General features: G+C 42.7%; 1 protein-coding gene across 2 annotated transcripts in view; it reads right to left on the reverse strand.

The window, feature by feature from the left end:
• LOC124426872 overlaps positions 1–12,501 on the reverse strand; it is a 62,846-nt gene that overhangs the window by 49,422 nt on the left and 923 nt on the right. The gene's annotated exons all lie outside the window — the stretch shown is intronic.

Consider the following 12,501-nt stretch of genomic DNA (forward strand, 5'->3'; position numbering starts at 1 on the left):
AGGAAAGCACATTCGTGCGAACGAACGCGAATAGGTTGTACACGAGATGGCAAAGCGAAAAGTAGAAATACACTTTTCTTTTAACGACAGCCGGCTAATGTTCGCTCTCCGAGCAGTCGAAATGACAAGGAAACACGATGTAAGGATGCAACTAGGGCAATTATAACGAAAATGCAATTTCCCGACGATGCACGACGAGCTACTGACGGCTTTCGTACCTACTTGGATCCAAAGGTCGTCGGTTCCATTCTTCGTCGGGAGGACAGACCCGTTTTCGTTTTCGTTTTCGTAAGATTTGAAATCCACGATCGAAACGAATTCAGGAGCCAGTCCCAGATCCCAGGATCAAATTATTACCCTTTCTAATCTCGAATAACAGAAATCCTCGCGCGCTCGATTTAGAATATTAGATCCGTCCTCGAGAAATCGGATGATGATCTCCGTCGCGATCAATTAGAGTCGACTTGTATCACGATGAATACTCTCGAGAGGATAGCCTCTGTATTAGGTCGAAACTCCGAGTAGAGAGATTAACCCTTAGTAGGTGCCGGAATTGGATCTACGAGGAACGTTGCAACATCCCCTTAGTCCATTTGCACCCGACTCGACTCGCGAAGCACTTTGTTGTGTTCTTGACATTTGGGGAAACTCTAGGAAGCGCGCCAGCTATATGCGAATATACTTCATTTGAGCACGTTTATAACGGATTAATCAACCGGGAGAGATTACTTTTCCGACCTTTTTCGTATCGCGATCGACGAACGAAAGGGAAGGAGCCTTTCGAAAGGACGATGATACGCTAAAATGGATTCTAATCGTTCTCGCTCATCGCGACCGTAGACAGTTTCGAATCGTTATTCTACCATTAGGCTTCTGAATAATTCACGCACTCGGCGCCTTATAGTCAGTAACTACGACGAGTACTACGACGAGAGTCGAGGAGGGAATTCTGCCCGAGGATCTCGCGTCGGCGATGGAACGAAATGATTATGCGAGACAAAGAGAAAGGGAGGAGATACCGTTCCGTTTGGTTATAAAGCTACGTTAAAGCTACGTTAAGGAATCGCTTCGCCGTGAAAGAAAACGAATAAGAGAGGAAAGTAGTGTACAAGATTTTTCTTAATTTTTCAAACAAATCGCTACTCCATCCTCGTCGTTTCTTACGACTTACGTCGTTCAAGCCATCGTTCGTACGAATCTTCGAGGAGAAAAGAGAGAGACTCCTTTGTCGAAAAAATAATACTCTTTGGATTTTCTTCATTTCTTCCTCTGGAATATCCATAGAATCACCTTCTGATCGAGCGACGGTAATATAATCGTATCCCGATAAATCTCCTTTCTTCGAAATAATCGAATCTTTTCGGCCGGCAGATCAATTCAATACGTAAGAATCCATATAAAATGGAAATAATCAACGGGAGGCTAGCTTTGGTCTCTTTCCAAAAAGAGCACGTACAAAACGAAGCTACCACGAGGCGTAAGGCAAGAAAGAGGCAAGCGCAACGAAAGTCTATTTATATATAACCGATACTTTAGCGATGTGTCTATCACCGTTGATACACGTAGCTAGAAAAGGGTTTAGTACTTTTATCATAAGTTAGAAACGTTAGTACGTAACGTAGCGACGTGTCATGTCGCATAACGGTACGTTACGGTACCGTACGACGCGACGTACTACTCACAGACGAACTCTAACAAAGTTATCAAGAGAAAATTCATTTCATTTACGACAGGTATCACGGAATAGACAGCGTTGAAACGCGAACGTAAAAAGCTTCCTTCGTTTCTTCTTTATCGTTTCATATTTAAATCTCATACGTTCTATTTTGAACGTATTTCTTTTTTTTTTTCTTTTGTCTTTGCGCAAAAAAAACCGAATTTTTTGGCAAATATCTGTCAAACGTCGCTTGATCATGGTAATTAACGGAATGAAACACGTGTTCCAAAAGCAAAATCCAACGGGTTTCCGGGGCCTCTCTCTCTCTCTATAAGAAAAGTCCTTCACGACGAGTCCCGTGAAATTACGTAATTTACGAGAGAGCCTCTAATTTGTGAAGCCTTCAAAGAATACTTGAAACTTTTCTAGTTAATGCGACGGAAAACTTGTCGTTCGAGTATATCTACCTATCCAGGTACCGTCTTGCGAAAAGACCCGGCAAACCTTTTTTCATCGTAGACAAATTCGGCTAGCTCCGAACAAACGTCCGAATTAAATAGAAATTAACGAAATACTTAATAGAAACAAACGAAATAATCGTTTATTCATTGCGCCAGGAAGGAAATGGAAGTAATAGTAAAGGAAAAAGGAAGAAAACTTGAAACTGAGCCCTCGACGTACGAAGAAATCGCAGGGACGACTCTAGGTTCAACGTCCCTGAGATTATTTTCCGAGCGTGTGTCATAGTTTACGTTGTCGAGTATAACGGCAACTCGGGCGCATAAACGGCGGCCAACTAGAAAGGCATTTTCTGCCAAAAGGTCACCGAAGGCGTTCTTCACAGTCCGTACACGTTTTTGCAAGAGTAAGGCTTAATTACCTCGAGCTTACCACGAGCATACAGTGGTTTCTGTCGCGAACCGTCCCTGAGGTTTATCGCGGAAGACCGCCTGGCAAAAGAGAGCTTTCAGAGCGGTTGAGATTAAATGGCCGCCACCACCTAGATCGCGAAGGAAGGAAAATGAGAAAGGAAAATTACTGTAAATCTTCTCAGAAAAATCTCCTTTCGTCTCTTTATATCGTAGAGTAGAAAAATATATAATAAGTGAAATATTGTAAAGTAAATGGGCGGGCGGAGGGAGGAGGGCTAAGAATTAGAAACGGACCGAAGGTAAAGGAATAAATTTGCGCGCTTAATTCTATGAAGCGAGTACGGAGAGAGGGCGAGAGAGAGAGAGAGAGAGAGAGAGAGAGAGAGAGAGAGAGAGAGAGATTGTCCTCTTTTTACAAAGTTCTAAGGGAACTTTTCAAACTCGAAAAGCCTACGTTAACTATCTATAAACGTTTGTTCCATATGGTAAACGCGCGGTCGCATATCTTTCAGTTGGTCCTATATATTCTCTATTCTCGTTGCCCGTTCATTAGCGGCGAACCGAAGAGTATTATCCGACGTGACGAGGAACATTGAGAAATCGTATAGGCGTTTACGTATAGGCGCGACGCGATAGGCGCGGGATTGAAGTAAAAGAAACCCGGACACAGGGGATACTGTCGATTCCTTCTCACAAGAGATATAGCTAAAGGAAGTTTCAAGTTATTCGCTGCTATCATCGATGACACGGTCTTTGTGCCGCAGCTCGATGGAGATTCGTGTTGAACCCCGACGGAAACGGGGACGCTCCGGTCGATCGTTACTAAACTACGCGTATAGATACGCGCTCGCAACTATATACAAAGCAGTTCTACTCATCTCCTTCTAGTACGCATTGTGCTATCACTTCGAATCTACGAATACATCGGAATCGCTGCGCGTAAAAGAGAGAAGAAAATAATGTTTACGTAATTTCAAGTAAACCATTTGAAAGTAACGAAATGTCAGATTCGAAAAGAAAATTGGATTTTTCAAAGAGTTTATATATCGACAACGGTAAGTATACGTGAAGGTGCATTGGAAATTCGACCGCTCGAAGTAATATAAAAATATGCCGGCGAGGAAGGTGAAAGGATCTTGGCGTAAGAGAGGAGGAACGATTTCAAGAATAGATTTCGAGTCGGCCAAACCGGGTCTCCTACGCGAATAACCATAACATTCGAAAGCAAATAGAAACTATTGATCTTAATTTTCGCGTTCGAATCGCTCGTGAATTGAGTTAATCGCGTGCCCTGCCGTGGCTTTGATACAAAGAAATTTCATTCCGAGAGAAATTTCTTTTTCGCTTCCTGCAACGCTCGGCAGAGATTATAATAATATGACGGCTATAATATATATTGCGTTCGTCTAAAAAAAGACAACGGCCAAAGAAGCCGATCGATCGGCTAACGAGGTACGTGATTCGACGATCTATACACGCCGTTATCAATCGGTCATCGGTTATTATTCGTTAATTACAATAACAATATAAAATTCCGATTAATTGCAAAATCCGCGTTGGACGAATTAATTCGTACATTTGCATATTTATAATCGATACAACGAGTCCCAGTAATTTCTCGCCTCGTCAAATTTCCGATCGGATGTTCGCCGATCGATCGCCGCGCAATCTTCCAAAATTATTTTGATTTTTAACGAATAGCTCGCGTTAAAATTACGCCTCCTAATTACTTCCTAACCTATTAACGCTTCAGACTTTATTAAAGCTTCTTATTGACCGCAAAACGAAAGAAGAATTTTGAGCTTTGAAAAATCTTGACGTTCGTCTCCTTTGACGACCATAGGAAAACACGCTCGTCGCTAACGTCGGGCACAGAGACAAAATGAAATTTCACTTGGACGATGAATGTCTGCCGCAAAACTGCGAGCGTACGATCCATAGGAGCCAATTTGCATGGAGGATTTAATTGAAAAATGTGACAGCCGCCCGAGATTAAGCCACGCTAGGGGGTGAAGGACAACGCCGGCGGTCGCTATCGCAATTAGTGCGAACGAACGATTTATGTGACGCTGACCCAATGGGAAAAGAATGTGCGCAAGTGTGTGTGTGTGTGTGTGTGTGTGTGTGGATGCGTGCGTGCATCGGTACGGAACGTGCTACCTAATGTCCGCGCGCCTTCGAAATCCACCCCATTGTCTCTCATTTATAACCTTCGACGTACGATTTTTTTTTTTTTTTTCTTTTTTTCCATACGGACCACCGAGAGCAGCGTAATTCTTCGAAAAATCGACGAAAAAGTATTTTACGATAAATCATCATACGCGCGATGGTAAAGCCAAAAGTTTTATAGAAAAATGTTCAATGGTCGTTTGTAATTCGATAGAGGCGCAAAAGTAACTTTACGTTCGGTGTTTTAACGCGGGAATATTAATCGAACGAGATCGGAGAGAATCGTGCAAGTATATTTATAAATTTCGAACAATTTCCCTCCGAAAGTATTAGGCTATATTAGGGATCGAGTACATTTCGACGTCTCTCTCTCTCTCTCTCTCTCTCTCATCTCGGAAGGAAATAAACGGTGAAGTATTTTACAAAGAATCCAAAGAATCTGGCATCGCAGTCGAAAACGTTCTCGGAAGAATTTAATATCAGTAAATATTTAACGCTTCTCTCTCATCTTTCATGTAAGCGACTAGATAAGCACGTAATGCCGGTTCACGATTGATCGGCCTGTACCTTGACCTCCGCTCCGATTATGTGGAACAACTCGATGAGTAATTGATTTTCCGTTAATATACATATACCCTACACACACTTATAGACGCGCGAGCCGTCAAAGTTAATTTTAAAGCAAGACTGTAACACGACGCGTCGCGATGCGTTGTCTTAGGAAAAAGCTTCCGTCGGTTATATTCACGATCGAAGAGAGAGAGAGAGAGAGAGAGAGAGAGATCGTCTCAAAGATCCATCGTCCGTACTAACCTATTATTTCATCTCCCCTAAGTATGGATATTGTAAATTGTAATAGAATCGATAATGTCAATTTGACGAGATAAAATCCGAAAAGACGAAGAAAAGAAATGAGAGCAACCAAAGAGAGATAGACGAGGAAAGACAGAAAATGTCTCTAAAGTTGGCTTTATAAATTCCTAGGGTGTTTTAATCCTTTCCGTAAGCCGTCCGATAGCGCCAGTGCTTTCACTAAATTAAAGGATTTTCGACTAGTCATTCCCGTTCGCTCTTATTCCATGGCTAACAATACCGATTGGTACGACTAAAAAAAATACGATATTATTCCCTAAACGCGTAATGCCCGATATGACAAATTTAGCTAGCTTAAAAGAATTTTTTTAATGTGTTCCCAACGGACATTAAAGCTCGACGCGAACACACACACACACACACACTCGGCGCAAACTTAATCCTCGATCGTTCAGGAAGTGTCTTCCCTGCTGACAAAGGAAGGACAACGGGCTTAAGCCAGATAAAACTTCGAATGAGCACGACCTAATTTCAGAATCGCGAGGCCGACTTGGTACGATCAACCTTTTCTTCGCAAAGGCAAAAGAAATTACGAGAAATTTCGTCTCAATGACGACTCTATCGCTCGTCGAGCGGTGCCAACGTTCGTCCTGGAGCTATATTCAACGGGAAGAAAATAATCGAATATAATTCTTATTAATCGTGACTACGATAAGTCGAAAGTCACGACCGAATCGAGCGCACTGTCGGAAAACAGGGAATAACGGTCCTTTGCCGGAGAGAGAGAGAGAGAGAGAGAGAGAGAGAGAGAGAGAGAGAGAGAGAGAGAGAGAGGGAGGGAGAGAGAGAGAAGCTGAGGAAATAGAGGAGAGTCAAACTCGCTTCCGAGAGCAGAGTTCGTTATGAGAGCGAGCAATTTTGATAAGAAACGATTCCGAAAGATTTTCCTAACCGGCTATCTACTCCGTCTCGAGCGAGATATTTTTCCGTTCCTTTTTCTCTTTGCCTTTCTCTTCCCTTTGTGTCGCTTTTAAGGTATCCAATGGACTTGTATGAGACGGTAAAAAGAGCAAAAGATGATTCCCTTTGAAGGCGAAGAAAAGCGAAAGATAGAAAGAAGTATGGAAGGAGCTGGCACGCGCGCACGCTCTCGAGGCTGTAGGAGGAGGGAGAGAGAAACGGCACTTCACTTCGTCTTCTCCGAGGGTAGCACTTCTCGCTAAAAGGGAGTAAATACACGCCCCCGTGCTTGCTCGAGCAAGAGCTCGCAGCACGATCCACTCACTTGGCGGAATTGCGCACGACTTTGTGTGTGCGCGTGCACGACAGCACGCGACGACTATTCCGCTCGGTCGGAAAAAAGAGAAACCTGAGATCCTCGAGGAGAGTGTAGACGACTAAAAAAAAAAAATCCTAGCACGACGTACTCTCTGTGGAGAATCTTTTTCCGGAGAAAAATCGGACGAAGAAAAGAAAGGAAAGAAGACGGGTCGACGACGACGGAGATGTAACGAGACGAGCTTTTTCTATTAATTACTCTTCGCTCTTGTTATTCCGCGACGATCGGATCAGCGCTGCGGTGTCCTTTTATTCTCTCTCTCTCTCTCCCTCTCGTTCGCTCGCTCGAGCAGCACCCGCTGCCGCCACCTGCCTTTTCGTAGCCTTCCTCTTACGGTGCTTTAATTAGCGCTCTTTAATTACGGTCACAACGAATACACGCTAGCGTCCGACCCTTCCCACTTTGCTTTTTCTCTTTTCGCTCTTCCCTCGGTCGCTCGCTCCTAGACCATAAGATTGTTACCCGCAACCCTACCGCAGTCGTTTCAAGTTCGTGAAATTCGCCCGAGTCGATCCTTCCTTCCGATGAGTACCTTTCGAGAAGTAAGAAAACTTTTGCGGACAAGCGACGAGACAAACGGACCGATCGATGATATTCCGTCCATCGTACATCGATTAGAAAGGTTCTCACTGAAAAATATAAAGCCTCGATCGTAAATAAACGTAACACGTAATCGCACCTTTTGTAATGGAGCGAATTATAGAACATAGGAAATAGCGTAAAACTGTACTCTCGAACGTTTCACGGCATAATAGGAAAGCTCGTAGGACTCGTGATGAGGGAGATAGAAAAATATAGAGCGGCGAAAGAAAAAGGTGAGGCGAGGGGGGCGGGGGAGAGGAAGAGAGAGACGATAAAGAAAGAAGGGAGAAAATAAAGAAGATGCTCCCAAGAGAAAAGGCTTTAAACATCGCCTACCTCATTTACGAGAAACGCGAGTTACACGTCGATGTATACGCGAGACGTGTACGTGAGACGTACGTAGGGGAGGAGATCGAGGCGTCTATCCAGACACAAAAAGAAATTCCACGTACAGGTATGCGCGATATATTCGCCTGTAGGTGCATTTAAAGGTACTCATCGCGTAGATTTAGAAACGTGTCTCTCATCCGTATCAAGCTCGTCGCTCGAGTGGAGTCACTTAACGCTGCCATTCAATTTCGTTTCGTCGTTAACTACTATTTTACGTGTTTCTCAATCTTCAAAAGGATTAGTATTTACGTGACGCCAACGTATGTAGATCAAAAAACAGCTTCTTCGATCATTGTTCGACATAAAAATAACGTTTGTTCGTTCTCGTCAATGATCGTTTAAACGAAACAACATAGAGAATAATTATGCTCGGTCGATGAGAAGAGCTTTCGTTAAGAGGAGATAAAAATGTATGTATGTATAAAGTTGAAGATAATAATATGCGTATAAAGTTTGTATCTAAGGGCGCGATGTTTATTACAATTTCTACAAAGTATCTCTCGTACGATCCGCTTTCTTCGCACGTACGCCAGTCGCTTATCCTTAACGTATTCGCATCCAACTTACATTAGGATTCGGCGGTTACAGAGAATGACGAAGAGAGCAACGACCGGCAGCAAGAAGAAGCTTTTTATTACGTTCCATTCAATGTTCCGCCGTGATCCGATTAAAGTCTTGCGTAAGGAAGCAAAATTGCGCGCGATTTTAACGTTTGATCGAAGTCACCGTAAACGTAGCGTAAAAAACGATTTAATGTTGTGGAACGGACGATCGATGGTTCGTTTAAAGGTCTTTGTTAAAAAGTTTTCCCTTTTCCTCGTTCGAGCAAAGTTCAGAGCTTAAAGATGGACGCAAGACGGTTAAATTTTTCTTTCGTCGTTACACAAACTTATATTAATATTTGTAGGAATAAAAAAAATGAGAAAGCGTCGAGAACGAGCCAAATTGGCAAACCGTGGACGCCTCCTCGTCGAAAAGACGCGGCGGCGGCGGCGGCGGCGGCGGCGGCGGCGGCGGCGGCGGCGGCGGCGGCGGCGGCGGCGGCGGCGGCTGTGAGCCGCGTCGACTTCAAATAGACCGGAAAGGCTCTCCACCGTTTCACGAGCAATTTCATTTCCAGTGGAAAATTTATGCAAATCGCTCGCATCAGAGAAGCAGCCCAGACGACTCTGCGCGACGAATTTGCGCTATTATCCGATTTCTGTTTTGCACCGCACGAGAAAACCGACTGGGCCCGTACGAAGCCAAAAATGAAAATGAATCGATCGAGAGAGTATTCCAATCGATTGCGATTAAAATGGTCGCTATAGACAAAGTTGCTATTATTATACAACTGCATCAACGAAATAAGCTATTATTTTATTTACTCCGATTCGTCGAAACCGATATAATTTTCATTCGAGTTACTTTCGTCCTCCGTTAATCTCTATTTTCTCGAAAAAATCGATATAAGACGTTGTTTCTTTCGGCGAGAAAAGCGGCCGCTTCGTCAATTATTCCAATTATTTCGAATTATTTCTCCTCGAGCGTGTTTGCATATTATCGACGTTTTAATGAATCTTCGTTATCTTCGTTAGTCTCGACCAGAGCCGCTTAACGCGATGTTCTGACAAAGGCTACTCGATCAAAAAGACCATAGCTTACGTTATGTCTCTAGTAGCGTCATTGGCAAGACGTTTTCGACATTGCTCGAAACAATAATTGCACGAAAAAGGCTTTTATATAAATGGATGGATATAAATCTATATAAATGGATACATGTATATAAATGGATGGATAGATAGTGAGAGAGAGAGAGAGAGAGAGAGGAAAGTGAATCGCATTTGCATAACGCAATGACCAACGACGACGGTCCTCTCGTAGAAATTTGATTTCGCATAGAACGATATAACGATCTTAACTAACATAAGTGGAACTTTTTTGGGATCTTTATCTACCTCGCTTTCGCCGATAAATGCATTTCCGCATAGCCCTGTTTCGATCGTTATTTCCAACAAATTGTAATTGTCGAGCGAAGCGTAACGTTTAAAAGAGGGAAAAAAAAATTGTAATAGGTTCGGCACGTTATAAAAAGCGTTATATCGAAGGATATTCTCGAGTGTGCATTAACGTTACTAACTGTATAGATATTTTGTTATTTTGTACGATCACGTTAGTTTTCCGAGGTGAAAAACACGTAGGCAAAAGAAATACGCGCGCGTTCGTAATTCGAAGCGAGTGTCAACGCGCTTTTAACCATCCATGTAAAAGAATCGGAGTGTTTTCGGTAGAAACATTCGAAGGAGAGAAAAGTTTCTCGAATTCGTCCGGACTGCGTGTTTATCGTGATACGATTGATAGTCAAGGATGTATCCCGGTCGAGTTAGTTTTAAATATTTATGTAGAAACTCGCTGCTTTTGCATTATGCACGAGTATTTCGAGTGGCGGCTACATACGGATGTATGTATGTATAGACGTTATGATGCGCAAACCTGATGCACGCACAAAAGAGAGGAGATGGCCGAGCGTAGAATACGACACGGTAATATTCGAGGAGTTGGAGAACGCGTCAACGACACGTGTGAACTTCCTTCTCAAGTTAATTATCCGTCAAGATACCCCGCTCTTCTTCTTTGCTCTCTCGCTCACGTAAACGATGTTACAAAGTATCGGTTGGTAACCGATAATGAGGAAAAATATACGACGAACCCGATGTTTATTTAGCGTCACCTCTACGCGCGTCCCGATGAAAACATAAACATTGCGTTAGCTCGATAAGCGAGAACGAAGTAAGGCATTGTGCCTTTGTGTGCCTTGAGAAAGACCGACTGAGAGGAACTAGAGAGAAAGAAACTAGAAAAGCAATCGTATCTGCCTTATATTCAGAGAGGAGCGTTGAAAAATATATGCGCGTGATGAGAAACTCTCGTTGCTCGAAACAAAACAAAAAAAGAAACAAGAGAGAAGAAAAAAAAGCAAAGAAAAAGAAAAGGAAGCCAAGCGGAATACCTTCCCTCGTAGTTTTTCTCCCGTATTACGTGATGCCATTCTTTCCTATGAAAATGAAAAGAAACATTTTTGAAATAGAAACCGCATAGAAATCCTTTTTTTTTTTTTTTTTTTTTTTTTTTTTTTTTTTTTTCTCGAGAAAATAAGAACGAAAGGATAAGAAAGAAGAAAGGTTCGTTTCACAATTATGCGCCTGAAATATGATTAATCGAAAAGTCGAAAGAATAGAAGGGACGTTCTATCGGTACGACCCTTTGAATCTTCAATGAATATTAAGTGGAAAGAATCTTTGCTCCGGTTCGAGTCCAATTTTGAAAGAGCTTATAGAGTTATTACCGACGAATATTAGCTCCAACCTCTGTCATATCTGATCTAATTAGTAAGTAAGAAACGAGCCGATTCGAAAAATCAATTATGCTCGTGCGTTCATATACGTCGAGCTTATTTTCGCTCGAGATTTCAATCTCATTGTTAGGACTGTAATGAAGAAGCCGAGACGTTCGTTCGTTCGTTCGTTCGTTCGTTCGTTCGTTCGTTCGTTCGTTCGTTCGTTCGTTCGTTCGTTCGTTCGTTCGTTCGTTCGTTCGTTCGTACGTACGTACGTACGTACGTACGTTCGGCGAGTTATCGATTATCTCTCTGTCAAAAGAATATAAGCTCAAAGGTATGAGCGACGACTGACGGCACTAGATGGATATTACGATTCGAATAAACCGTTCCCACCTATCCTCGCAACCTTCAAAACCAAGTTCTCCAAAAAAGTTTCTCTGCGCGATGAGAAGATCCTTTTAAGAAGAGACCAGCTCGTTCTCCTCCGATTTCTTTAGCGTGCATCCTCTGCATCTTTAATACCTTTCTCGTCAAGTGATTCACCTGAAAACTTGGCCTTTTGAAATGATTCTTTTCTTTCATTTTTTCTCTCTCTCTCCTTTATCTTCTTTTTATCTTTAAACGTACAATACGTCAAAGTACGATGTTCGTTTTATCGACGAAAGAGAAGAAGAACGTCTTGTTCGTTTCTAACCGGGCATGACAGGTTCGATGAATATCTACAAATATTTCTAGGAAATTCCAGATGACAAGACCTTTGAGGCTTCGTACATGAGAAAGCACACCAGTCGATGGATTCTTTGTCTTGAAGAAAACTTGGCTAAAGGACAAAGATCTTTGAGGCTGAGGACAAATCACGAAGATCGTCGTCGGGTATTCTGTGAACCTTGATAGTCTACCGAACGACATCCATTACTCACAGAGCTTTGCCGATTGAGGAGCGTCCGTCTTCTCCGATGCGACGTGCTTCCGAACGTCTTCTTTGGGATAACTTTTCTGAATCGTTGTCCTCTTGGCGAAAGAAAAACATTATTCCTCTTTCTCTTCCTTCTTCTTCTCCTCTTCGAGGATACATATTTAGCATGGGATATATTCTTTTCGTTCAATCGTCGTAGATGGCGTAAATGACACGCGTAAACAATGACAAAAGGAAGTGCGTCTTATCAACGTTTACTTTCTATTAAAAGTCAATTGCAAATTCAAACTTCCCAGGCAGATGTCGATCGAAGAAGAAGGACTAGAAAATTCTTTTCCAAGTCGAGCGGACGAGATTCGTTCGCTCGAACGTTTTGCAACGAGCATGCCACTCTATACCAGCCCGTTTTTTAAACTATCCTTGTGGCCGAACGATCGACGTATC

The sequence above is a fragment of the Vespa crabro genome, chromosome 9, assembly GCF_910589235.1.
Source record: "Vespa crabro chromosome 9, iyVesCrab1.2, whole genome shotgun sequence".
NCBI lineage: Eukaryota > Metazoa > Arthropoda > Insecta > Hymenoptera > Vespidae > Vespa > Vespa crabro.